The 26,770-nt window shown below is 45.1% G+C and overlaps 1 long non-coding RNA gene across 1 annotated transcript; it reads right to left on the reverse strand.

The window, feature by feature from the left end:
• On the reverse strand, nucleotides 1–25,037 carry LOC108507811. Its single transcript, XR_001878272.1, has 4 exons — nucleotides 24,041–25,037; nucleotides 22,782–22,914; nucleotides 16,481–16,759; nucleotides 1–774 (listed from the first exon to the last, which is right to left on the reverse strand). It is a non-coding gene; the product is annotated as an uncharacterized LOC108507811 (long non-coding RNA).
• Nucleotides 25,038–26,770: the final 1,733 nt, after the last annotated feature.

Genomic DNA, 26,770 nt, shown 5'->3' on the forward strand with positions numbered 1-26,770 from the left:
AACGCCCCCCACATAAGGAGGAGGAATTCCAAAGGTGATTTGCAGCTTTGCCTTTCCCCCAGCCAGTCACCAGGTAACGTTTGGGAGCCAGCACTGCCAAGCTGAAAGCTCTGCTGCTGCCAAGCTGCTTGGAAAAGGTCAGTCAAACTCAGTAATGAAGCCATTCACATCACCAGCACACAGAGAATCCAAGTGACAGGCAGTTCTGGGAACAGCAGTCCTTGTGCTGCACATGCCACAGGATCTGTCAGCAACAGCCCCCATTTTTCATTTGCCCCTTGTCCTGCTGAAGAGAATCAGAATAAATCAGGGAGTCAGGATGGGAAGTTATCTGTCCATATTTCTTCTGCTCCATATCAGGCCAGAACCATGTTTGGAGGCTTTCTAGGAAGAGATTCAGGCAGGAATTCCCTCGTTCCATGTGCCACAGCACACGCTGAGCACACAGCACTGCATCCCTGCTTCCATCCTGCCTGGAAACTGGGACACACCCCCAGAGCTGTCCTCTTCCCTCTCCACACTGGCGTCTCTGATGTCTCATTTCAGTCACTTCTTGTCCATGGTGTGTCAGGAAGAAGCATCTCTTCATTTCTTGGGAGCCACAGGAAATCCTCTTAAAAGCAAATGCCGTGATGACAATTCCTGAGGATGTCACACACTGTCCCCCAGGGATGGTGCCATATGTCACCTTGCAGCAGGTGCAGCTGTGGTGGCTCTGATGGACCTGTGGAGATCTTGGCTGGATCAAGCATCACTCCGTGAATTATCTTTCCCCTGATAAACAAATCCATATAAATACACATACACACAGATTCATACAGACATTATACAAAAATGCAGATATATTGTGTAAAATAAATGATAGCACTGGACATGAAGATGGGTTACTGAATACCTGGAATAATGAAAGAAGGCAACAATATAATTTTTCCTCCAGGAGATGGGTATTTAACAAAATTACAATTTAAACATTATTTATAGGGCAACCTTGTCACCAAAACCTCTCGCAGCAGAAATGAATTAAGGCTCATCCATCACGAGCAAATGTTGCTGCTCCAGTCTGCTCTGGGGCAGTTCTGTACCAGACCAGGCAATTTCCCAGGATTTCAACAATCACCTGGAGCTGATCCAACCTGGGCTGGGCGGGGAATCACCCTCCTGCACGGGCACCCCAGATGGAGTCAGCACCACACTGAGGGAATCTGGAACTGCCTGATTCAGACAACCAAACTCAGCTCCCCAGGGCTTGTCTCCCCTGAGAAACCAGCCGGGATGTGAACGATCAGGATGTGAGTTTTCAGCACCACCAGTGTTTGTGTTCAGTCCTCCTGCTCCCGTTACAACTAATTGCTCCCAGTTCAGCCCAACCCAGTTCCCACAGTGACCTGGGCCCAGGGACATGAGGTAAATTCAAAGCAGATGAAGGTGTGCTGATGGAAATTAGTGCAAAAAGCTGCAACCTGGCAGTATCAACTCTGCCTGCTCTTTCAGACATTCCAGATGGGTCCTTGGACATATTTCCTTTTGAAGGCAGGAGTGTCATCTTCCTTCACTTCCTACCCACTCTCTTATTTTAAGTAATGAATCACATGTTTTACTTTTTCCTCTTTCTCTCTTATGAAGCTGAAAACACACATCAAGTTCTTCTAGTCCTTCAAAGTTCCAGACTTTTGCAACACCAGCAGCAAACAACATCTGCTGCTGTGAAATGTTATTTTATCATTGCCAAGTGCCATTTGGCATAGAAAAATGACACTTCTGATTTCTTAAAATGTTCCCCGTGTGCTAGACCTTGGTTTTTCCCTAATGAGCAAATTCCTTTCTGATATTCAGAAATGAGGGACACCTTATACTCTGAAATTTCAGGATTAACTGGAGGTCACATCCAGGATGGCTGGATGTGAACCTCCTCGACCATGGAGGAAGTGAGAAGGCTGTGCACAGCGTTGGATCATTTTTGTCAGGGAAAGATGATTGTATAGGCTTTCATAACAGAACATGAGACTTTGGAAATTATTTCTGTGTGGGGAAAAATAAAAATGACGGGGAAAAACCAAGCAGCAAAGTGCCCCAGAGCTGATGGCATGTCCCCAGAGCAGCGTGCCTGGCAATTCTCAGCCTGCTGTGGATGCTGCACCAGCAACTCTTCACCCTGAGGCTTCAGGCACTGTCAGGGAGATGGCAGAGACAATGATCAACAAGTACAAATTTGGGCAAATTTTGTGAGGAGCTGCTCCATTGTGCAGATGAAGCCATTAAATCCAGTCTATCCCACAGAGGAGGGATTTGTTCTGGGGCAGCTCACCCACACCCAGCTGCCAGGAGTCATGTTCCCCCCCCCATCTTCACATTTTTCTAAGATTCTTCCCACCCTCACGTTTTATAAGGTTCTTCCCCGGTGTTAAAAATCTTTCTGGACTTGGGGGAGAGAGTTTCCCAGTCGAATCCTATCAGGAAAGTGCCTTTTACAGGCAGAAAATTAATGCCCAGCTCGAAAGCAGAAAAATATGAAAACTCAAGAGGAAACAGAAGGTAGGAAATCCAGGAAAATAATCGCCCACTTGGCCAGGCTGAAAGCAGCAGATTGCTCTGCAATCTTATCCAGGCTGCATGCAAGTATCCAAGTTTTCTCCCTTGGAACTGTAAAGTAATCAATACCTACCCACTTGTGAACTTCAGTGGAGATAATGAACTGGCACATATTTATAGCAAAAGCCACGGCACATTAGGTATTCCAAAGGACTTATGTAAGCATCACTTTCCTTAATACAGCTTTAGAGAAAATGCTTTAAGAAGCTTTATCAGCATAAAACATATTTTGAATTTAATGGAAATTAGTAATTGGCATGGCAAAGTCAAAGCCATCGAAGTGGAATGGCTTAACCCTGTTGGACAGTATTTTGCACTAACTATAATGGTTAATCTGCCAGCTGAGAGAGGAAAATTCTCTTCTATTGTCAAAGGCAGTGAAACAAAGGAGGAAATTTCTGCAGCTGATGCGGATTTCTGGAAATAAATGGAATGTGGTAAGTTCTATGGAATAAGGTCTGTTCTTCAAAATGAAACCAGTTAAACCTAAACTGAGGGAACTGAATCAGAACAACATCCCTGTGACTGAATTAAGCTCTGGGGTTTAGTTTGACCTCAGCCTGTACCTCCTGAACAGGTATTTTCTCCTAACCAGGCCCAAGAGGGGTGGTTTGAAGTTCCCATAAAAGTCTTTTTTTGCACCTTTTTCTCAACCATTCAGTAATTGAACTCCAACATACATTTTAAATACAAATGGCAGAGCCTAAGGCTTGGATTTCCCTCCAGGAGTTTGTAGCAGAGAGTCCCTGCAGAGGTCAGGGCAGAATATTGTCCTGTGCTGTCACACATTCCTGAATCTGCCCAATTAAACGTATGAATTAAACAGACATTTACACGTGGAAAAGCTTGACAAGGCTTTGTGGAGTTTAATTCACACCCTGAAATTTGTTGAGCTTTCTCTCTTACTCTGCCATTCTTGCAAAGAGCACCCAACCCCACTCACCAGGAGACGAATTTAGAAGTTCCTCTCTCTTGGGTCCCTGGATAATTTTGTGCTTTACAGAGTTGTTTGGGGTAGTTAAGGGCACCTCAAGCTTGGGATGCATCTTTCTCTAGCTACATGCCAGTTGGCAGTAATCATTCCCTCACAAATTCACTTCCCTGCCAGCATCAAATATATCTCAATTAACAACTAGGAAACAATGATCTTTGCCAGCCAAACCAAACAATTTTTGCTTAAAACCAACAACTCACCTTCTAGCTTCCCCCTACCAAGGGTTGTAAGTAAAGTTTCTTATTTATCCTAAATTCAACTAACCTGTGGATACTCCTGGGCTGGGCACAGCCCCCTCCTGGCCAATCCTTCTTGCCCCTCCTTTACCCTCAGGCTGCCATGGTGTTACACAGACTTCCTGGAGCTGTTTAAAAAAAGAGATCATTTTGAATCACAAGACTTTGCCTGAATTCTTCTCTTTTCTGACATTTATCACCTGCTGAATTTTCGGGTTCTTCAGTAGAAGTAGCAACCATGTCAAAGCAAGAGTGGTTACCAAGGCTTGTTGAGTTCCAAACAAAAGCCCAAATCCCACCAAATCCCACAGGACTTAGAAAGGGTGAAGATTTGTAGCCTACTAAAATCCAAGATCAAATGAAAAATCCAGCTTCTCTAAAATGATTCATTTCCCTTCAACAAACTGAAACTGCTCTACCTCTGAGGTTTTATTGTAGTGTTCTCAGCCAGCTGTAATTTCTGCTTTTTATCTATATAATTTTCTTTTGTTATAAAACCGTGAACCCTGAGAAACACACTGTCCACATATCACTGTCTTCCACAGCCTCCAACACTGATCTGGTGATTGAATCTTCCACAGAAATACTCCTCACTCTCCATCACGAACTCCTTGGGGCAAGGAATGATTTTTCCCTCTTTTTGTGTGTTGTGCCTGACACAGCAGGGGCCAGATTCGCATTAAGCAGCACATAATAGGATCTACAGCATAATGAGTGATAACAAGCAGAGTGGTAAATGATGTAGTTTAGTGGATACTCTCCCTGTGGTTCCCTGTCATCAGCTTTTTATTGAACAGGTTTGTCCCCACAGTTTCTTACAGATCTAAAAGTTTCTATCATTATGCCCCTCTGGGTCTCTATTTAATGCTTTTCTGCTGTAGCTCCTCTTTTCCTGTCCCTCTTTCTCAGCCTGTTCCAGGGATTGGGGGACTGTGATCCTGTTTATCCTTTTGTTTGGTTTCCCCTTTCCTTTCCTGCTTCACTTCCCAGCTTGCTAAGCAGTGTGGGCAAAGTGCTTCTGAAGGCCAGCATGGGACAGAGAAGCAGATTTACCCCTAAACCAGAGCTGATCCTCACAACAGCCCTCCTGCTTCCCCCACCCCCTAAAAACTGAACCCTTCTCAAAGCACATCGCTGCCAAGTCTTCCTGAACCTTCATCAGCACCCACTCAGGCTCCATTTGGGATATTCCTTCCACACTGACACACCCTAAATGAGAAGTGCTGCATCTGCACCAGCTCCTGCTCCTTCCACCTTCAGTCCTATGTTTCAAAACACACAGCAGGACCTAATACAAGGCTTATATTTCAATTAGTCATGTTCCCCTTGTCCATCTGCCACCTCTTTGCTTCGGTCTGGCCCACCCAGCCCCCAAATTCACAGCACTCAGTGCAGAGAGTTAATCAAATCCAATCTCTCAGCACAGTCTCCAGCATTTGCTGTTCCATATTTGGATCCCAGCACAGGCTGCTCAGTCCCAGCCTCATCCCCCTTGTTTGTACCACAGCTCCCATTAGATCAAATGAAGGGCTCAATTAATTAATTTGTACCCGAACTGGAGAGTTCCGTGTGCATCGTTAGGAATAATCAAAATATCTCTGCTCTGTGTGGGAACATCTGCTGACTGTGTCAGCTCATCACAGTTGTTATTTGCAGGGCAGCAGCAAACAGGACCCCCAGCTCACCTTGGGAGCTCCTCTCTGCAGGTCAGAAGCAGGTGAAAGATGCAGATGAATAAATGGAGAGACAGGAGAGCAAAACAGGGAAAGACAGGAAAAATTCCACGGTTTATACCAAGCATTCCTTTGAATAACACTTACATGAGTGTGGTTTTCACTAGTAACACTTTAAAAGCTTCAAATTTAAAGAAAAATAATTAATCACAGTATGTTCACCTCTATCAGGCTTACTCATTTTTTGTAAGAGAATCTCTCAACACTTAGTAGATTCTACAGAAAATGCTTTTAAAATCTTAACCACAGTGTTTGATTTGTCACAAACACTGAGGCCAAGGTGTTTTCTGGCACAAGGAGGTCAGGGCAGGAGGAGGCAGCCCCAAGCACTGTCTGATGAAGAGGGTGAAGTCCCAACAGCCCCAAACTGCCCTTTGATAGCACATCCAGCTGTGTTTCCTGAGTGTTGCCCACGTGTTTCCCCCTGGGGAATACCTTTTCCCACACCTTTGCCCTGGCCATTCCTGGATTTCAGCAGGTGAGGGCAGATCTCTGAATGTGATTGTCCTTTTTGCACCAACATCGGCTCAGCCAAGCGACGAGCCCGAGTAAACCGATGGAAAACCTATTATCCACCAGCCCAATCCCACTCCTGCTTTCTTTTGGAGGATGGTACCTCAGGCATTGGCTTATTTGACATTCATTACTTTTTCTGGAGCCCAGCTGTGTTTGCTCTACCCCTCATTTCTCCTCCTCACAGCGCAAATCATTCCGGTGCCCGCTCAGCTCCAAAACAAAGCAGCCATTTCTCCCTGCACAGCTCAGCCTGGGCCTTCTCCCGGACATAATTCCTGTTCTCAGCAGCAAAGGGGATGCAAAGGGGGAGGGCTGGGCTGTGTTTAATAAAAAATATCTTATGTTGTTTACTGACCGACAGATGCTCCGTTCTTAGCTCCGCTTAAATTATTCCCTGAGCAAACAATACAAACTGCACACTTCATCTCAGCCAGCACAAAAATAAACACAGCACGCAAAATATATGGTCCTGGTTTAAGTTCCCATAGAAAGAACGCTGATTTCTTCTTTGCTTAGCTGTTTTCTGCGTGATGTTTGCTCGGTGATTTATTCTTTCACCGGCTACAACAAATGAAACGTCAAAATCTGTTTATCTCGTGAATTTTTAAGACTCATAGCGAGTCTCCCGTTTCGGCTTAAATAATGTCGGTGGTGAGATACCTCCTGATGGATTGTACAAATAAAGCCAGATACAGAGATTAAAAAAAAAACAAAAAGGAGAGCTGGGTTTTTTCCCTCATTTTAATTAGTTTACCAAGGAGGCATGTGAATAAAGCCATCAGTTCTGTTTGCCCTAAAACTTCTCAGGTGTTTGGGTTTTTCATAGAGGAGTGAAAGTATCCAAGGAAGGATCCAACCCATCACCCATCATGGGCCTTCACCCTGTATCAGGCCACTCCAGGCTTTCCAGGGCTGCCACACAGCTTGGAGTAAGATCCTGGCTAACAGTCTTTGCATGCACTTAGTATAACTATTTCCCACTAATTAAATTATTTGCTCACAAGCTGTAAATGGATTAAGCCTGGCAAAGGCCTTTCATATCTCTAAAGCCACCTTATGTTAATTCACAAACAAGTTATACCAATTTATTTCACTTGAGACTTAAAAGGCAGAGGGAGTAAGAATCAATTTAGAAACATCCAGGCACTGCCAGGAGCTTCCTATCATTCTCACTGCAAGAGCAGAAGTTGGGCTGTTCTGCTGCTTTCTTGAAGCTCAAAAACAAAGCAACACAGCTCTCCAAGGCTCCAGAGCTGCCATCCACCTGCTGCCAGCAGCTCCTGCCAAGTGCCATGTCCTTGGAGCCCACCCAGGATAAAAACACGAATTTTTGTATTAAGACTTTTGTAACAGGGTCAGGCACAAGCTCCTGCCTTGCTTTCACTGCTGATAGACTGAAAATTGCAAGCAGCAAGGAGCAGAGGGGCCAGTGGGGGCCTGTTTCCCAGTGTGTGCATAATTCACATGCTGCAACAGGGCTGCAGCTGGGGACACGTTGATATTGGCTTTTTGGACCCATCTCACTACGTCACTTGTCACCAAACAGATTTAAAGATGAGTCGAACAAAAGAATAAAACAACAGGGAACAAACAGGGCTGATTCAGGGGGGTGTTTCTCCAGATTTGAGCAATTCCACTCAAAACTCTGCCTCAGAAATGCAAAAGAACTGACTGCAGAGCCCAGCAGTGGGAGCAGAGCAGTTCCTGTGAGTGGTGATGCAGGAGCAGCGACGCAGCCCTTGAGGGAAAGGAAGGATGCAGGTGGAAAGGGAAGAGAGGAGATTGCCCCAATTCATCATTTAGTAAGGCAGTGAACAGATTAATGAAATAAGGAGGACCCAGGGGTAAATAATAATGCTCTGGCTGGTGCTGAGCTCTGCTGTCCCTGCTGGGAATCAAGTGGCAGCACGGCAGGGCAGGAATGGGCTCTCGGCAAGGACACAGGTGGGTACACGGGGTGGGATGGGATGGGATGGCTGGAAAGGAGAAGAGATGCCCTCAAGGAGGGATGAAAGGTGCAGCTACTCAGATTACTGGGATCTTTCTCTGGCTCTTGGTGCATACAAACCACTGGGCTGAGTGACAGAGGCTGCAGGATAAGGAACCCTTTTGTTCAAACTTTCTGCCTGAGGATGAAATGGCACCTTTGGACAGTGAAGGGGCAGGAGGGACAGCACTGACACCTTCCTGAGGAAAACAGGCACAATACAGAGCAACATGGAAATATTCCATTCAGGCAAAGGATTAGGAGAAGATTTACACTCTCAGTGTGAAAATCAGCAGCACATACAAGCAAAACCCAAAGCTCCTCTCTGCTCTGCCACCAAAACTGCAGCCAGCAGTGGGTTCAGCCTGGATATTCCAGCTGGAATTGAGGGATGTTTCAGGTTTTAGGAATGCTGAAGGAGACACCCACTCTGCTGGGGGTCAGACCAGGTGCTGGGAAGACCTCAAGGCAGGTGTAGGGACTGGGATCCCACTGGGAGGTGGGCACAGCCCATGGGAAGGAGCCGGGCAGATGTGGGGTCCAATCTCCTCCGTCAGAGCCCCCAGTTCTGCCGTGGCTGCTCCAACACCAAAACACAACCAAAACAGTGTGATCCCACAGCAACAGGGCTGTTACACTTCCCTGCTGTGAGGGGAGAGTCAAACACTCTCTCTTGCTCCTGTGAGTTGGTCCCATCCTGAGGCAGTGCCAGGAATCTGCTCTGCACTGATGGACACAGCTCCGTGCCATCAACTGCCCAGTGCTGTGTGAGAGTTTGGAGAGCTTTTCATCAAGGAAACAGGCACATCAAGGGCTGGTTCATTAGGACTCAGAGCTGCAAAATACTTTCAAAATGCACTGAATAGAACTATAGATCAGGAGAAGAAATACACCATAAAATGACTCTTCGAACATCATTGTCAACAAACCCAGTAATACAAATACTTTCATGGTGTGTTTGCTTGTGAAAGAGACTATGAAAGGCATTATTCTGTGAATATTTCTATATATTATCTTCTGCAAGATGGTACAGGACAGACCTATCAATGGATAGGAGCAACCCAAATTATCTTGAATATCACAAAGGCAGCAAGGATCCCTTGGCATTGCATACCTCATTATCATCGTGACTCAATTAGTGCTTTTACTGCAAAGCTCTCCCGTGTGTCAGACCCACAGCTATTTCTAAGGACGAGGTTTATATTCCCCTTCCTGTAAATCAAACTTGGAACAAATAAAATTTTGCCAAAATAACATTTTGCTGACCTTTCTGCCTTTGCCTCAGCCCTGTCCCAGCCCAAGCCCTGCACGTCCTCTTGGGCAAACACTTAAACTCCTTCCACCAAAATGCCACACTAAATTTGCAGAACCCTTGTTTTTCGCTGTTCCTTTAGAGAGAAGAAGCAGCAGAAGGTTTATATAAAAGAGTGACCCCAAAACATGAGAAACTTGCAACCTCTGCACAGATCATCTCTGAACTTGAACAAGGGCTCAGTTAGTTGGCTAAGAGAAATATTTACCCGGCTCTAGGGAAAACACTCAGCCACAGATTTTTATCTAACAGTGTCTCTAGTGACAGTTTAACATGGAATTTGTACTCAAAGGGGTAATTTAACTTCAACAAGCTTTCTCCTACAAAGAACACGGAAAATTGCACTTTCTTCTGGCCGATGGATGCTTTTGTTGTTTCTGGTATAATATTTTCTCAGTGCAGAGGAGATTACTCATATTTGATGCATTTACATAGGTCCAAACACATGCACAGGTACTGTGTGTACCCTTGAGATGTTGGAAAGAAAACAGGTGCTGAGATTTTCACCTCGCCAAGAGGGAGAGGTTTGAACCAGCTCCCAGATGTCACATGACAGTTAAAATAGAACTACACTCATGTTTTTATTCAAATAGCTACTCTAAAATTACAAAAGATAAGTACCACCTTTCAGCATGAATAAACTTGAATACACACTAAAAATAATCCCACATTAACTCCTCAAGTCACTGCCTTCTGGAAGGTGTAAATGGATAGTTTGCTCTTAGATGCTTTACATAACCATATGTCAAAAAATTCAATAGAATCAAAATTGTATCCCTGAAAAGCAAATCCACAGCATTTTGAGAGGTAATTTCACATATCTTTTTTTTAAAGACCAACTAAAACCTTTTATCTAAGCCCGAAGTTTTTGATGCAAATGATTTTTTTGTTTTTACTGGCTGCTGGAGAAACGATTTTTCTTGAAGGTCAAGATGGCCCTGGATGATGATGGGAAGAAGTTCCTCACCTCCCACACACCCTCCTCCTCCTACACTGTCTCCCACCCCTTGCAGTTGTTTGGGGGTTCCTTGGGGAAGGGCAGTGCAGGGTTAGGTGTTTTTCCTCATAATTTGAAAGACAATTTTCATCATTGATTCAGGCATTAATTTCAGAAAGCACAGCTGCTGAGCTTCAGCAGGAGAATGTTTGCAACTGTGAATAATAAAATATGTATTAACCCAAGTACAGCCTTTTATTCCTAGAAGACACAGCCCAGACAGCTTCTTTCTCTGCACAAGGATGAGTTCTGTAAATCCCAGTACAGCATTACCACAAGCAGGCAAAAAGCATAACAAAATGAATTCACAAGTACTAAGCAAAGAGTTTGAGAATTATTGACTTCTAATCATTTCAGACATGGGAGGCTGTGCTTTACTGGAGCAGAACACTCCAGGATTCACCATTTGGGCTGTGTTGTGAAACACAGGGTCTATAAACACCTTCACTTCTGTACACATCTTATTTAACTACAATACAAGCATTACATAGAATGCTTTGGGTTAGAAGGGGCCTTTAAAGGCTTTTGTGGGCTGCAAATGCACAACCTGGTGGATGAACTCAAGTCATGCGAGTCATGAGAATTGGAACACGTGTTTGTGGCTTCAGAGCAAGTTTCCAAGACAGGTCAAGAAACCTTCAGGTTCTTTAAATAATAGAAATCCTCACCAAAATAGTGAGAGTGGAAACAGGTCCATGTTAAATCTTCTGCACACTTGTCCCATCCCACTCCCTGTAGTGTCCAACTCAACACCCATCACTGGTAGGACAGACTGACCTAACTCTTTGTTGCTGAGATCTCTTCAGTTCATAACTCTACAGATCTCCCTGCTGTAAGTTCCCTCAGCTCTGACAACTTCACCCCTCTGGAAGAATAAATACCTGGCTCATTTGGACATCAAACACCAGGCAGGGAGGGTGGGAGAGTTTGGAAGTCCACAGCTCACCCTTCTGTCTCCTGACGTGCATCAGAAACCGTCCCCTGACTGCAACAGGAGCAGAGAAATCCCAGCACAGGCTTCCTTTCACAGCCAATCCCTGCACTCACACGTTTGCAAATCACTCTCAGCTGTGAATATTTATGATGAAAACATCTCTTTTATCAATAAACACCCTTCAAAGCCAAGTCTCTGCTGTGGAATAAACTCAAATTCAACAAGCAAATTTTTAGGCGTTTGTTGAAGATCCAGAAAATATGAACATGCAGTTAAGGATCTTCATCTTTGCAACCAGTCATTTGCCATCATTTTCCTCCTCTCTACTTACATGTTTTAGTAGAACTGCATGATTTTATGTCTTACACAATATAGACTGGATAATCACCAAATGTTCCATATGTTGTGGGTCATTCCCACAGCTGTTGATGCTTAAACTCTTGTTTCCTCTTTCCACATGAGCAGGCATCCTACCAAGTTTTGATGCACATAATAGACTGGGCAGAGAAAAAGGATTCCTTTTAAATAATAAAAAAGGAAAGAAGAAAAAAAAAAGAGAGAGAGTGGGATGTTTTGAACTACCAGAGCAAAACATTTTAATTGAGCTGACACATAAATCAGTCCAAAAATTATCAAAATCTCTCACGAGAAGGCAAAATTTACCCAGCTGTGAATTTGAGGGCTGGATGCTGAGGGCAGCCTGGAATCTGGAGCAGAGACAAGGAGTGATACAAAGAGCTGTAGGAGAAGAGGGGTTATTTACATGAGACAGGACAAGCAGAGCATCCCTGACACTCTGATTCACAAGGAAACCATCGCAGGGCTGTTAGTGAGTGATTGACACCGCGGGTCCCGAGGTGCAGAATTCCTGAGGCTCCCACAGCCTCACGCTTGGGGGAAGGTAATGAGAGCATTTTGTGAGCAAAGTAGGTCACGGCTCAGCAGGAGAGGCACGTTGTCACGTCAGACCACGAAGATGCAGAGCTTCCAAGAGGGTTTCTTTTTTTTTTTTTCCTGCAGTTATTTTGTTTAGACAGGGATAATCTGCATTTTAAGGCAAACAAGATCGTGGTAACTTATGGGTCACCTCATTGTTCCTGCAAGGGCTCAGTGGAAGGGGGAAGTGATTGCACCGCCTCGCTACAAAAGATGGGGATTTGAGTGAGCTCAATTGTCTGAACAATGCTCTGCCGATGAGTGAGAAAAATTGTATCGGGGAACAAAGGATGAGTCACGGAGAATTACTCAATAAGAAACAGCGAGTCAACTTTCAGAGGACTGGGGAATGTGGATGTCTCCCGAAGTTAGGCTTCGCTGCAGCGTCAGTCAGGATGGAAACGAGACATCAGCAACGAAAACACCCTGTCGGCTCACGGGGGGAAAACTTCAGGTGACAAAAACCAACCCAAAACTCAGCCATGTCGTGTTTCTGATGGCTCATGTAAACTCTGCACAGTGAGCCCAGAAATCATGCCAAGAAGCCTGAGGAGCTGAGGTGTTTTGCCCGTTATCCCACCAGGAACAAGAGACTAATGACAGGAATGATTGAGGCTGGATTTTGACACTTGAGCATACATAGAGTAGGTGTAGGGAAGATTACAGTTATGCACACAGATGGGAGAAGTAGATCACTGGAGAACAGAAGTGTGACAGTATTCAGACAGATAAAGTAATTTATTTTATAGGAAACTATTACACAGTTGAGAACTGTGGGGCGCTTTTTTTTCCCCCATCAGAGTGAAAAGGAGAGAATATCTGATTTTATTCCACATGATCCACAAGATGTATCATGTGCTCCTGATGGGGTTAGAGACATGAAATGGTTTAGGGAGTGGGTGAACATTTGGATTTCTACCTGATTGACAACGTGCAAGTCAGGGAATTGGCTCAGCATCAATGAGGATCTCATTAATTTTGGCATTAAAGACTGTCAACACTGCAGGAAGAAAGTCATGTAACAGATTCAGAATCAAGACATTGCCCTATATTTAAAGATTCAGCATTCAAATTAATAGAAATTTTTTAATTCCCTATCCCACACTTTCCCTTGTAGATGCTGGAACAAATTCTGGGTGTGTGGGGGGTTTTCTGCCAGCGTTTCTCAGTGTCCATTTAATGCAGTGACCAAACACACAGAACCCCAAAACGCTGCTGGCAGCCACCCACTGGGACTTACCTGGATCTCAGGGACAACTTCCTCCAAAATCTGGCAAAATAAGGTCTCCTGCTCTGAATGACAGGATTTTGTGTTGCTTTGCAGCAGTGACACCATGCACAGTCCAGAAAATATAAAGCTTCTGTCCTTTGCACCAGGATAAGGGGTGCACAAATCAGGATTTCCAACACCAGAGTGGTTTGTATTCCACATGCTGAGGCCAAATCCTCCCTTACAGCCAACCCAGGAGTTTCACGGAAATTAAAAGTCCAAATCTGAAATTCTACTCAAAAAAAAGGATGGAAGGAAATAAATATTTAAAGAGGAGAAGCAATTTGAGGCAGCTCAAAATTATTTCAGAAATTAATTGACTTTGAAGTAATCAGCAATGCCATTTAGGCACCAGGTAGGGAATTATTTATTTTATAAAGTAAGAGCTCTAAGGGATGTTGAAAGTGGAGGGCAGAGTACTTGTATAAAACATATGGGTTTTCCTGCTAATTTTCCATAACATTATCTCTAAGACACATAGTACAAAGGCATCAGAGCCTTTCAAAGCCTTTTGTGAATTCTTCCTCTACACATTAGAGACAGAGGCATTAAGAGTTGAGTAAATCATCCAAAGAAATGCATGTGCCTAAATTCTCTTTGTTTCAGTAGCCTCCATGTTTTCTGAGGATCCAAGTCCAGAGACACCAGATGGCTGCTTTTCTCAGATATTTAGGCACCTACACATGCAAAGAGGTGCCCAGCAGTATTTTCAAGCATGTCCAAACACTTCATTCTCTAAATAACCATTAAGAAATATTGATGGAAAATTTCATCCTATGATTTTTCTTTTTTTTCTAAAATATCGAAGGTAAAAAAATGCTTCAGTAACTGAAGAGATGAGCCCTTTCTAGGCTCCAGAGTGGGGACCCCACAGATCTGGGATATTGGAGCCAAATGCAGCACAAGACAGTGAAAAGGGCTGGCAGCAGGTCTAGGAATAACCTGGCACTGGAGGAGTTAAAATCTGCAGTTGAAGCGAGATAAAAACTCCAGCCAAATTTAGTTGTATTGCAACCACGTGGTTAAATGTCTCTGGCATTCCCTCCTTTCCAGGGCTTCCCAAAACTGGATGGGGACACAAAAATACACTTGAAAAGGGTGATTTTAGCACACTCAGCTGAAATTTTACCCTGTAAAAATTCAGCAAAGAGCCCTGAACCACAAGAAGAGAAGATGGAGGCAGCTCAGAGAGGAGGAGAGAAGTTTAAAGGCTGAACAAAAATACCAAATTTATCCCCCTCTTTCTATGAACATGGATCTTGTGTAACTGGATGCCAGCAGAACTCTCTGTCAAACCAAACAGCCTGTGCTGGGTTCTATTGAGGAGGAATAGGGTGTTACTTCAGTTCATAAGAAGAATATATGATAGGGTTTTATCCCAGAGATACATTTTTAGGTTCCTGACACTTCAGCAAATTAGTTTACAGCAAAACACAGAGGAAGATTGTCTTGGGGAACAATTAGGGAGTTTTAAAATGCAACAAAAAGATACAGGGAAAAATCTCTTTGCTATAATTGATAGCCTTGTCTCAAAGGGAATTAACAGAATTTTATGACTTTGATCTTCTGAAGAATGAGTTTCTTAACTTCATTAGTCATTTTGCTTTAGTTTCAATGCAGATTCCACCAGAGAGAAAGCCCCAGCCTGTTAAAAGGGGCAATCCTCCCATATTTGTCACACTTGCCCTACTGAAATTCCATTCAAAAGTTCAGTTTAAAGGGATTTTGTGGCAGAAAATCCATTATAATTAATGAGCATTCATAATTAATGGCTGGCCTGATATAACCTTTGAGAAGGATCACAGCCTTTTTCTTTATGATCTTAATGCAACAATTTCACTTAATGATCACCACCTTTCTACTTAAAAACTTAGCAATGGATTAAGTGATAGCAGAAATTAGATAATTCCACTATTAACCAAAGTTTAAAGCTCTTTGCTGTTCTCAGAACTGTTCTGATCGTAAAGCATGAATTTTAATAACAATACTGTACTGTACTCCTCAGCAGCATAGGTTGGGAACTAATTAAAATACAGCAGGGATGTATTTGCCTCCATCTGGGCAAGGAACACGACTGAGTAACAACATCTTCTTCCATTATCTCAAAAGAACCATCATTAGCTAACCCGGCTTTCCTCTGCAAAGTTAAAAGTCAGCCGAAGTTTTACTTTGCTAAGGGGGCAAAGGAGTTGCAAATATTTCTATTCTCTTTCTATTTCACGCATTTTGCCTTTTATGAGCACTGGTACAGATGTAAAAAATATGATGTTGTTTCTCTAGCTGGTACTGGGTTTTCCAAGTTTTTTTCCATGAAGTCGTGGCAACGAAATTAAAACCGATTTGTTTGCTCCATGGAAGAGCAGCTCCACGAGCAACAAGATTTTAGGTTATTAAAATTACCTTTGTCACGTGCTGATGGATTTTCATCCCAGGTAGATTCAACAAGCACAAGCCTCAGACCACCTTTGCCAAGGGCATTTTGCAGCTTCCCTGGGGGTGCCCGGTGAGAATCCATGGCCACGTGCTCACGGACGAGCCAAAACCCTATGATGGAGCGCTTCTCCAAGGCTTCCCAGAGCAAGGGCTGCTCCAGGAGGCTGCACTCCCATCCCATGTGACAACTGTGGGAGGACACCTTGCCTTGATTAACACTAATTACAATTATCTCTCAGGCAGTGAGAGCCAAGGACACGGAGCTGGCGGAGCTACTGAAGAGGATGAAGGAGACTCTCAAGGTTAAGCTTTGCCAGCCAAGGAGATGAGGAAGAGTGGATTCCCCTCTGGCAGACATTCCAGCCAGGCTTGCCACCCATGGATCTCTTTTCCCATCTCTCCCTGGACTTTCTCCCTTCTTCTGGTTTTCCACAAAGGTCTGACCAGCAACCAACCTCCTACAGAAACAAGGAGAGGGTGCTCCTGGTTTTGTGGGGAGAAGACTCAGAAATCTGGATCACCAGAAAAATGGACTGATTTCACCTGGTTCAAGGCTGGGTCTGCTCCAGGCAGGGATGTTGTGTTGTCACTTATGTAATTAAATGGATCCAAAATATAGAGTGCTGATAATATATATCAAATTCTTCTCCAGGATTCAGACTCCGCCACAGAACAAGGAATAACCAGACAAAAATCCGATGTACAGGTCTAGGAGCCTTTTTCCTCCATTTTTGGGTGAATATCTTCGGTGAACAGTGAAAATCTTTCAGATGAGCTCTGCTGTAAGAACAGAAACAGCAACTTTATCCTATCCTTGTGCACCTGCAGGTGATTTTGGAGAGCAGAAAAACAGGATGATGTTGCTTTTCTCAACTGAGGATTTAATTAAAAAAAAAAAAAAAAACAAATTCTTTTGTTCTGCCATCTTACAGATGTCTTACTTCAGTTAATGAGAAAACCAAGAGTTCAGCTGATGGAAACTTTGGCTTTGCTGAGGACTGACCATCCCCTGCTGTGGGCAGATCACCTGCTTCCAGAGATGCTCTGTGTGTTTTAGAGAAGGTTTTTACCTTAACACACAAAAGACCTTTGAGTTAAAAACAAACAGTGTGATTTGTCAAGTCAGACTGTTCTGAATGTCAAATTAGAAATCACAAAACTGCTTTTTCTTTATCAAGCAGCACACAAACAATTAAACTCCCCAGTTCCCTGGCCCTGCTGGGGAACACTATGTTCAATTTTCCTCTAATTTTTGTCACAGTCATAGGTGGAAATATATTTTGATGCAGTAGCCAGTCACTCTGAGAGACTGGCACTTCAATGGATGAAGGTTCAACTGTCCAGAGAGTGTCAATGCCTTATTAAGATTTCAGCTCCATCGCTCCCAAATTTCATCTCCCTCTTCCACCCTGTTTTAGATGGTTCTTTAGTCTTTTTTTTTTTTAATTTTTTAACCACATCAGAGCATCTTGCCACCTCCCCTAATTAATCCTCTGGATCCCTGCAGGGTAAGGAAATATTATCAGATCTGTTTTTCAAACCAAGAAGGAGGTTGCAGGATAAACATCTTGTTGCTCAGAACATGATCAGAGATACCCAGGTCTGCAAAGAGGCAGGAGCACCCCTGGGCTATGAAAGAAATTCCCAAGGGATCACCCTGGTTTAATAACTCACCTTATTGCTTCGTGTTGATTACCCTCAAAACTTACAATTAATGTCAGCCTTGAGAAAAATGAAGCAAAAATCGATAACCAGAGAAGCAAGAGGAATCCCATCTCCCCAGCCTGTCATCTGCTGTCTGACAGACACAGCCACGACTTCCCACCACTGACAGACCATTCCCAGAGTCCAGCAAGGGGGGAGGAAAATTTCTGACACCAGACAGGTGAGTTGGACAAGCAAGAAGCCCTAAATAAAGACAGACTGACAATAAAAGAACCCTGTGAAGCTTCACGAGCAATCCTTGGCTCATCCCAAACACCAGCAAAGTTAAGGTGGGGAGAAGGAGGGCAGTGCCAAAGGGTTCCTACCTGAGAGCTCAACACTTCAAAAGATGACAGGGACCCCCAAGCCCCTTCTGTTCTGAATTCCCTGCAATGAAGCCAATACTGTGGTTAAACATGAAGTTTTACAGCACACCAGTGAAACAGGAAGAGGGCTACACATGCAGGTGGGATGGGTTTTGTGCAGCAGCCTGGAGACAAACTCACTTCATTCCCTTTGAGAAGAGACATGAATAGGAGGCAAATGAAAAGCACAGTTTTTCACAGCCTTCCCAAATCCGCTTCTGAACCCCAGAGAGTCTGTTCAGGACAGACATTGCCTTTTATTCATGTTGCAGGTTGGTAAGGGACTGCTGGCACCTAAAGCAAAAATGTATTCAAGACTGAAACCTCACAGTTAGCTGGAACACTTCATTCTTTCTTTTCTTAATTCAGATTCAACCCCCAACAACTGGGGTTAAACACTGGGAGCACAGACACTGTGAACAGCACACACAGCCTGGTTAATGCACAGACCTGTCCTTGGACACCCCTCCCTGGAGAGCAACAGGCTGGGCCAGAAACAGGGACAGGACTAACAGTCCTGAGCCAACACATCCAGGCAGCCCTCAGAGCACAGAACGTGTCTGTCCAAGAGCTGACACACCCCTGGGGGTGGGTGAAGCTCTTCTCCTGCCACAGAGCCCAGCACAGCGTCCGTGTCCCCTTTTGCTCCCAGCTCAGTTCACAAATCAGGGTTGTGTGACTAGAAATCGGTTTAAGTGTAAAGGAGGTACCAAAGAGAACCACTCTCTACAATTACACCTTTTCCTTTCCCTTCCCAAACACCCTCCTGCTCATGTTCTCCATGTGTGGGTGTGCTGAAGCTGCCTCCCCTGGAGCATCACTGGGTGCCCACCCACACACTCCCGGCTGCATGAAACCATCAGGTTGTGCTTTGTCTTCTGTACACACCAGGAAAGCTGCTGCAAAGGCAAAATGAGAGATTTTGTCAGGACAGAGGGAATCCACATGACTCCGCACAAGGACTTTTCCCTATGGGTGAAGCTCCTCTCCCTGCAAATCCCCTTGGAAGCTGTGTGGAGCTGCCCAGTGCGCTGGAGCAGGGATGGCAGGGCAGGGGGCCTGGGATGCTCCCAAAACCAGCCAGAGTCATTTCCCTACATCCACTTGAGCAGTGGCAAAGCTCACTGGGTTGGCAGGAGGTGTGGGATGCTTGTTCCCCATCCTGCAATGGAACATTCCTCGATGAATCACAGCGTTCCTCACCACTGAGAGAAGAACAAAGGATTTGGACACAGCACTGATCAAACACACACAAGCTCTCTTTTATAGAATCATAGGATGTTTGGGGTTGGAAGGGACCTTAAGACCATCTAGTTCCAATCCCACTGCCTCAGACTTCTCTGGAAACTTCCTCAATGCTCCTGCTTCAGCTGGTGCAAACATGTCCCAAGAAACCTAATGGTAGGAGTTAGTTTTAAACAGCACACGCAAGCTCTTCTGAAACAAAACATTTTCAAGACTTCTCTGCACTTGAGCCAATTTCTTCAGGCATCCTGCCCCACATTTAAGCACCAAAGGCAAGATCCCCACATTAGGTGTCTGGTGTTAAATTTTATGGCCCTGCACTTCAAAATACGGCCCTTAATAACTGAATCTCAGGCACCTGGAAATAAGTATTTTCCTTTGGAGTGATTAAAAAGAGGAAATAACCCCTGTATATTATCTTCATTTTCTTTCCTTTATAAGGTTTTAAGCTGCTTTTATGCGGCACTGGAAAGTTCCAGCCCGTGATTTGTTGCATTCTGGTGTGCTAATAGAAACATCCCCCTGACTGCTGCTCACTCTGCAGAGCAGGAGGATCGTAACACAGATTGTAAATGGTTGCATTACTGAGAAAGATAATGTTTCTTTGCACTTTCATTTCCCTGGGTTGATATTTATCGTGGTGGGGGTTGTGTAAGCGGAGGAGAGAGGGATCATGCATTATTTACCAGCCTGGAATGGGGAAAGGCTCCTGCCTTTCACAGAGTGCAGGAACACAGAGCAACTCCCAGTTCGTGTCAGGTTTGGTGGTGGCTGAAAAATTTTAAGCAAATATGATCGTCCTGCCAGGCCAGAGAGTGACAGCAGATGGGGCTGAGGGTCACAGCTCTGCTCTCCCTCCTTTCTCTGGACAGTTTATGTCATTATTTATTTCACACTATGGCTGGACCAGGACAGCCACTGAATCAACACCACCATCAATAAACTCCTTAAGGTCCAACATAGCTGAGACAAAATTTCCTGGCCTTGAATGCAGCTGAGAGAAGACAAACCCAGGATTGTCCAGGGTTTGCAGAAGCAGAAGCCTTTCCAGCCCCAGGACTGTCCCTGAGATGCCACCCCACCGATCCAGCTTCCCACCACTCCAGGAAGTTGCAACACTCCAAGGTTTATTATCATTAAACTCCAGCCAGTGTCAGAGGCTCTGTGTTTGTCCTCACAGTGCTACTGCCAGTGCACATAAAATCTAACAAAACAAGCCCATTAAATCCCAAAACAAGCCTTGGGAAAGAATTTAAAGAAAACAAGGAACGACAACAACAAAACTACTAAATAAGAAATAAGTTAATGAGGAAAAATTACAAGGAACAGAAGACTTTAAATGTTCTTCCAAATTAAGGAGAACAAAGGGAAAGGATCGGCTCTTATTTTTGCAATTAAGGTGTTATTTATGGCAATTTAGCTGTTTTGAGATTAAGCCTGGATACAGTGCTGCAGAAAACACATCTGATTTACTCCCAAGGCTTCCCATCAGTTTCTATGTGAGTGCCAGCCAGGCAGCCAAAAAACCAGGAGGAGTTCTGTGCTCCCAGAGCTCCCTGGCTGCACACGAGGCGCCTGGAAAACACCCAGAGGATTTATCCCCACGTCGGGCGTCTGGACCAGGACCATCAGCAACAATCCTCAGTTTGCAGTGCTGGCCCTGGAGCTGAACCACTGTATCTTTGGGGCAGAAATCTGGGGCAGAACGAGGGATAACACTTGGGAGGAGCAAAAGGGAACCCTAAAGATTCTGGTTCTGTGAGCAACCTGCCTGTGAGGAGGGGTGGGAAGAGGAGGCTCAGGGGGCACCCCGTGTCTGTAGGCACTGCCCTGGCAGAGCAAACAGACCCTTTGCCTTCTCCCAGCAGCCAGGAAACCATCCCATACCTGTGACTGTGTCACCCACCTGCAGGGACACCTCCAACAGCTCAGGGGAACACTCCCCACAGGCGTGGGAGGGAGGTGAATGGTGCCAAGGAGCCCCTGGCAGAGCCCTTCCTTCTCCACCTCTGCCCAGTTTGACTGCAAGCCATCGAGTGGAGCACCCTGGGACTGCCAAAAAACACACATTTCTGTGCAGGGACAAAACACACCACTGACTATGACATTCATGTGCATCTTCTTTAGTATTTTACCCCCGTTACAGAGTTGGTAACATTTGCAGAGAACCTGCGAATTAAGACCACCCACACTATTTGTAGGATTCAGCCCCAAATGCCTTCTGGTTTCCCTTTTTTCCCTACAGGCTAATAAAAACAATAAAGGAAATAAATAAAAAAGGATGCAAAGTTTGGTTATGCTCAAGAAACAGTTCAGGGAGGAGAGAGCTGAAGATGGGATGGTGCTGGGAAGACACCCAGCCTTGTGGTGCTGCTGCTCATAGACTCTCTTACTTCAAGGAGACATGAAAGCAGACATTGCAACATGACAGTTGCAAACTCTATTAGCTTTTTTACGGCTCTGTTGATTTTTCCAGCCCCCATGGCTGCCTGCCTGGGTATCCTGTTCTTTGAACCCACACAGAGTAAATAAGAGTAACTACTGTGGCTCTGCAGGCAGGAGATGTGTCCCCAGGAGGAGCACTGGGTAAAGGCAGGAAAAACTCCCCCTTCCAACCTAGAAGAATTAGAGCACTTGGGCTGAAAAAAGGGGGGAAAGAGAGACAGAGAGAGAGAGAGAAAGAAAAAATCAGGAAAACCTTCCTTAGAGTAAAATCTTGTGAATTGAAAGGTCCCCAGGACTTGGAGATAAACAGGCAGGTAATGGTTTTCCTGAGGGTGGATGCAGGAGGACGTGAACAGGGATGTGACAGAGATGTGACAGCTTCCAACCACCCCAGCAGAGCTGCTGGAGGCACAAGGGCTTTACCTGGAGCACCTGGAGCTCGGCAGGAGATGAGGAACACACTGGCCAGGGCCTCAGAGGGTGTGGCAGGGATTTGACTTGATTTGATTCAAATCTAACTGACCAGAAGATTTCTCTTCATTCCCCCTCTCTCCCGGCAGAAACTTTTCTTACATTAAGTGAAATGTTAAACCACTGGGGCTGTTGGCTGCAATAGCTCATCCTAAGCAGCTTTAGTGTTTGCTGGGATCAGCCTCCACACTGTGGGGCTGGAGATGGTGTTTCACCCTTTCCTCTGCCCAGTTATTCCTCTTTCCCTCGCTCCTCTTGCCTCCAGCTCCCCTTTTTCAAGTTGCAATGCAGTTAAAATAAAAGTATTAACGGCGCTTATCTGATGCATGGGAGATGTGAGAGGAGCTGGCAAGCAGCCAGCAGTTAATAGCAGCATAAAGCAATTTGCTAAAAAAAAAAAAAAAAAAAGAATTAACATGGTAATTGTCAGGCTGGAGAGGGTGCTGGGGATCGTGGAGAAGGAGGGAAAAAAAAAAAGACATTGATTACTCTAGATTTTAATAATAAAGGTCTGAGGAAGAAAGGAAGGTTTTGAGGCAATTTTCTTCTTTTTGTCCCGTTCTCTGCTACCCTCCCCCAGCTCAAAACCTCCAGCCAGAGCCTCAGGCACTCACGGGAATTTATCCGAAGATCTCTTCCTTTTTAGCATCGTGTCACTGCCAGATGCACCACGGGCTGCGGAGCTGGTCGGCACCACCACGCACTTCTCCCCTTCCCACGGAGGGAAGCGACGCTGCGCTGGAGCTCCTGGAGGGGGGAAAGTCATGTTGGACAGAGCCCTGCACGCTCCCACCTCCGAGCTGGGCTGAGCCGAGGGCACAGAGGAGCTTCCCAAGGAACTGACCCTCTCCCATTCCCAGAGAGGCTTTTTTTGGTGTTTCTTTTTTTTTTCCTGAACAAAGGGACATCGCTCAATTATTATTACTATTTTTAAATTTCTTTTTCTCAGAGCAATTGAAAGGAGCGCCTGGAAAGCTGAAGCAGAAAGCTCAGCCTCTTCCCGCCGGCTCCGGGATTAAGAAAGTCAACTAATGCTTCCCAGCGCCAGGATTTCAGCGGCACGGAGCCTCCCGAGGCAGGAACCGCGACGGCAAATCCAGCAGGATCTCAAGGCGGCAGCTGCCTCTCCCCGCAGATGCCGTTTAACCCTGGATTTATGAGCATCCCGTTCCCGAAAATCAGCTGGAAACCCGTCGTGTCTCCCCTGCACGGACAGTGAGAGCTGCCAGACCCAGCCGGGGCTCCTCTGCTGGAAGAGGCTCTCCCCAGCCCCATGCAGGTGGAGCAGTGGCACGGGGCTCCCAGCACATCCCAGAGGCTCCCAGCACATCCCAGGGGCTCCCAGCACATCCCAGGGGCTCCCAGCAGATTCCCAGAGCTCCCAGCACGTCCCGGCTGACCAGCAGATGAGCCAGTGCCTCTCCCCCCCAAAGGAGGCGTGCTGGGGGAACCAGGGTCAGAACACGAGGTACCTGTACGATTTTTGATTCGTATTTGTGGATGAATGCTGTAAATATGAGCCAAGAAGATTTCAAAGAAAGCCACCGAGGCGTGCAAAGTGAATTAATTTGCTTTTAGACAACATGTGGCCGGTTTGCAGCCTTTTGCAAGCAGGACCATTATTTCTTTCCCATGCCAAAGGCTGACTGCGTTTGCCCTCCTGCTTTACTTCTGCCGTGGAGGAAATTTAAGCAAGAACATGTATAGTGAATTGCTAAATTCAACCAGTGCCACTGAAGCTCATCTAATCATTCAGACCAACACTCCCTACCTGGGCAGCACCCCGAGACCCGTGAGCTCCTCCGCTCTTTACATGTCGACAGCCAGGGCGTTGAAAGAAGGGGAAATAAATAAGCCAGACCTGGTGACTTACATCATTCTGTTTTTCTTTCTGCTCTTGACCGTGACATTCATTGTGCTCTTCATCAACTGCCAGCTGAAAAATTCTTTCTTTGCCACTCTTCCTTACGACAGATCGCTCAGGGAAGCGAGGAGCCCGTGGAGGACACAAGCTGTCTGACACCTCCCAGCCCGGCAGGAGCGGGCACCGCGCTCGCTGTGACTCGCTGTGACACGAGGAGTCAGTGCCATGTGCAGTGAACGGATGTGACCCCCGTCAGAGGAGGACACGGCTGAAAAATAAGCTGTCTGCGAATCCAAGTAGCTGTCAATAAAAAGCTCTGTTATGCAGAGAACGCTTTAGTAAATTTATACGGTTTTGTGCAAAAAAAAAAAAACCAAACCAAAAAAAAAACAACCGCCCAGTGATTCCAGATTAAATTCTATATGTATGCAAATGTCATCATCCACCCATTCAGTGGCCATACAAGGATAATTGTATTAACAACAATCTCTGATTTGGGCATCTGGTGGAGCTTGTTCCCCGTGTTTATGAAACTACAGCGTCAAATGGAACAAACAGAGTGGATTTACCTCCCAGCTCCACGCTGAGGAGACGAGTTTACTTTCCAGACTCATTTCTCCCAACTGCTGCTGGAGCTGCATGGTGATGCCGTGGGAGGCCTGCCAGGCAGGGGGAGAAAATGAAAAACGTTTCTTTAGACTTTTGATTGTCATTCTGTTAAGGGTGTTTTCGATGTCTGAATGCATCATCCACCGGGTTTTAAGTTACCAGTTGTGTGAAACACTTAATACTTAAGGAATTTGTTTTCAGCTCTCATAAGCTACAAAGGAAATTGTTTGCCACGGCATGAAACCAAAATAATCAGGATGGGGAGAAGTGGGGAGGGAAAATGAATATCATTAATACCATGTAAACTAATGAAAGGGGAGAGCAGAGTGCTCTGAGTTCAGCACACGAAGTGGAGAACTTCTGAAAGCCATAAACCACAGCTTTAGAGGGATATTTGCTTTACAGTATCCCCACTCCTTGTTCTTTATATAAATTAGAAGCATGAGTTATCAATATGGCAACAGCTTGATTCAACACCACCATTTTGAAATTATTAAATACCTGATTTTGTTCTAAAAGCTTCTGCTTAACCCTGGCAGCTGCCACGCTGTTTTATAGAGGCTGATTCCCTGTAAACCTGCAGTTACAGCACAATTCCAGGTCAAGTTGCATGAACCCCAGAACAGCATCTGTAATTCCCACAAACAGTGGGCTAAGGGCTTTTCTTTTTTTTCCTTTTTTTTTTTTTTTATTCCAATGGCTCAAAACACAACAGAATTGCAGCTATTCAGAAACAACGAGTCCTAAACCCTATTTTAGCTCCAGTTTGGGGTATTGGATCATCTGTCAGTGGAATGGGGTTCCAATGGTATGAGATGCTGTGTCCCTAAATACAGTCTTAACCTGCAGAGTGCAACAGAGGAGCTGTGTGTGTATATATATATGTACATAACTTATTTCATCCAGAAGAGGAGATTTTACAATGCAATTACACACTCATAAGGCCTGCACTCAAGCACAGAGACAAAATGTGTATATACAGGAGTCTGTCTGCAAGCTTTTTTTTTACACAGAAATTGCACAGTTAATAACAGTTCCATGTCATTGTCTTGGTTACCATGGTTTATTTTGCTCAAGTTAAACCACTAAATAACAGGTTTTAATATTTTATTCCTTTACAGGTGGCCAATATTTCCTCTGAACCAAATTTAACTGGTGTAATTCCGGGCAGTTACTCTAATGTAGAAAGCAAGAATAAATTCAAGTGTGTTTCTCTCAGCCCTTTTTGAATAAATCAAGTTTTATCAAATCAGGCATTTCTTATTTATTTTTAAGCAACAACAGCTTGTTTTCATCTCTCAGCTATAACGAGGTGGGGCTAAGAATTTCTGCTGGCAAAAGCCTCAGAACCTGACAGAGCACATGTTGTGTTCCACTCTTTATTTAAATGTTCAAAAATAACTCTGGAATAATCCCATTTTTCTCCACAGTCTGATTGGAGCAATACTCCAGAAGAACCTGTCGTGCTGAGAGTGTTAGCTGGTTTTCTGGGAAAGCTTTCATGCTCTCTGTACTGCTCTCATCAATATCCAGAATTATTTCTATTGCAGAAGAAATTCTATTAATGACATTCAGAATCAGAGAATCCCAGAATGGTTTGGGTTGGAAGGGACCTTAGAGACCATCTCACCCCACCTTCCACTACACCAGGTTGCTCCAACCTGGCCTTGAACACTCCCAGGGATGGGGCACCACAACTTTTAACCAATGTGGGAAACACACATGTAGAAAACCCGTGACAAATTCTGCTTCACCAGGCTCAGAATTCAAGTTGACCAAAAAAAAAAAAAAAAACCATTTCCAACCCCCAGCACATGAGAGGAACCCAGAGGGATTCCTTCCCTTGCTGGGGCTGGTTCATGAAGTGCAGGACACCTACGGGGTCCCACGTGGATTCTCCATCCCTTCTGCCAGTCACACCCTGCCCCTGACACAACCACACCATCCCCGGGGTCTTTTAGCAAATCCCACTCTCTCCAAGTGCCTTCCCAAAGAGCCTCTCCACGCTCACAGCCCTCCCTCCTCCTGGTGGCTTCTCCTCAGGGCAGCCCAGAGGTGGGTAACACACCGAAACAGGAGGGATGAGTAAAGCAGCAGAAATTTGGGACACAGGGCAGGCTGGCCCCAGTT

This window comes from Lepidothrix coronata, unplaced genomic scaffold, assembly GCF_001604755.1.
Source record: "Lepidothrix coronata isolate B3197 unplaced genomic scaffold, Lepidothrix_coronata-1.0 Scaffold269, whole genome shotgun sequence".
Taxonomy (NCBI): Eukaryota; Metazoa; Chordata; class Aves; order Passeriformes; family Pipridae; genus Lepidothrix; species Lepidothrix coronata.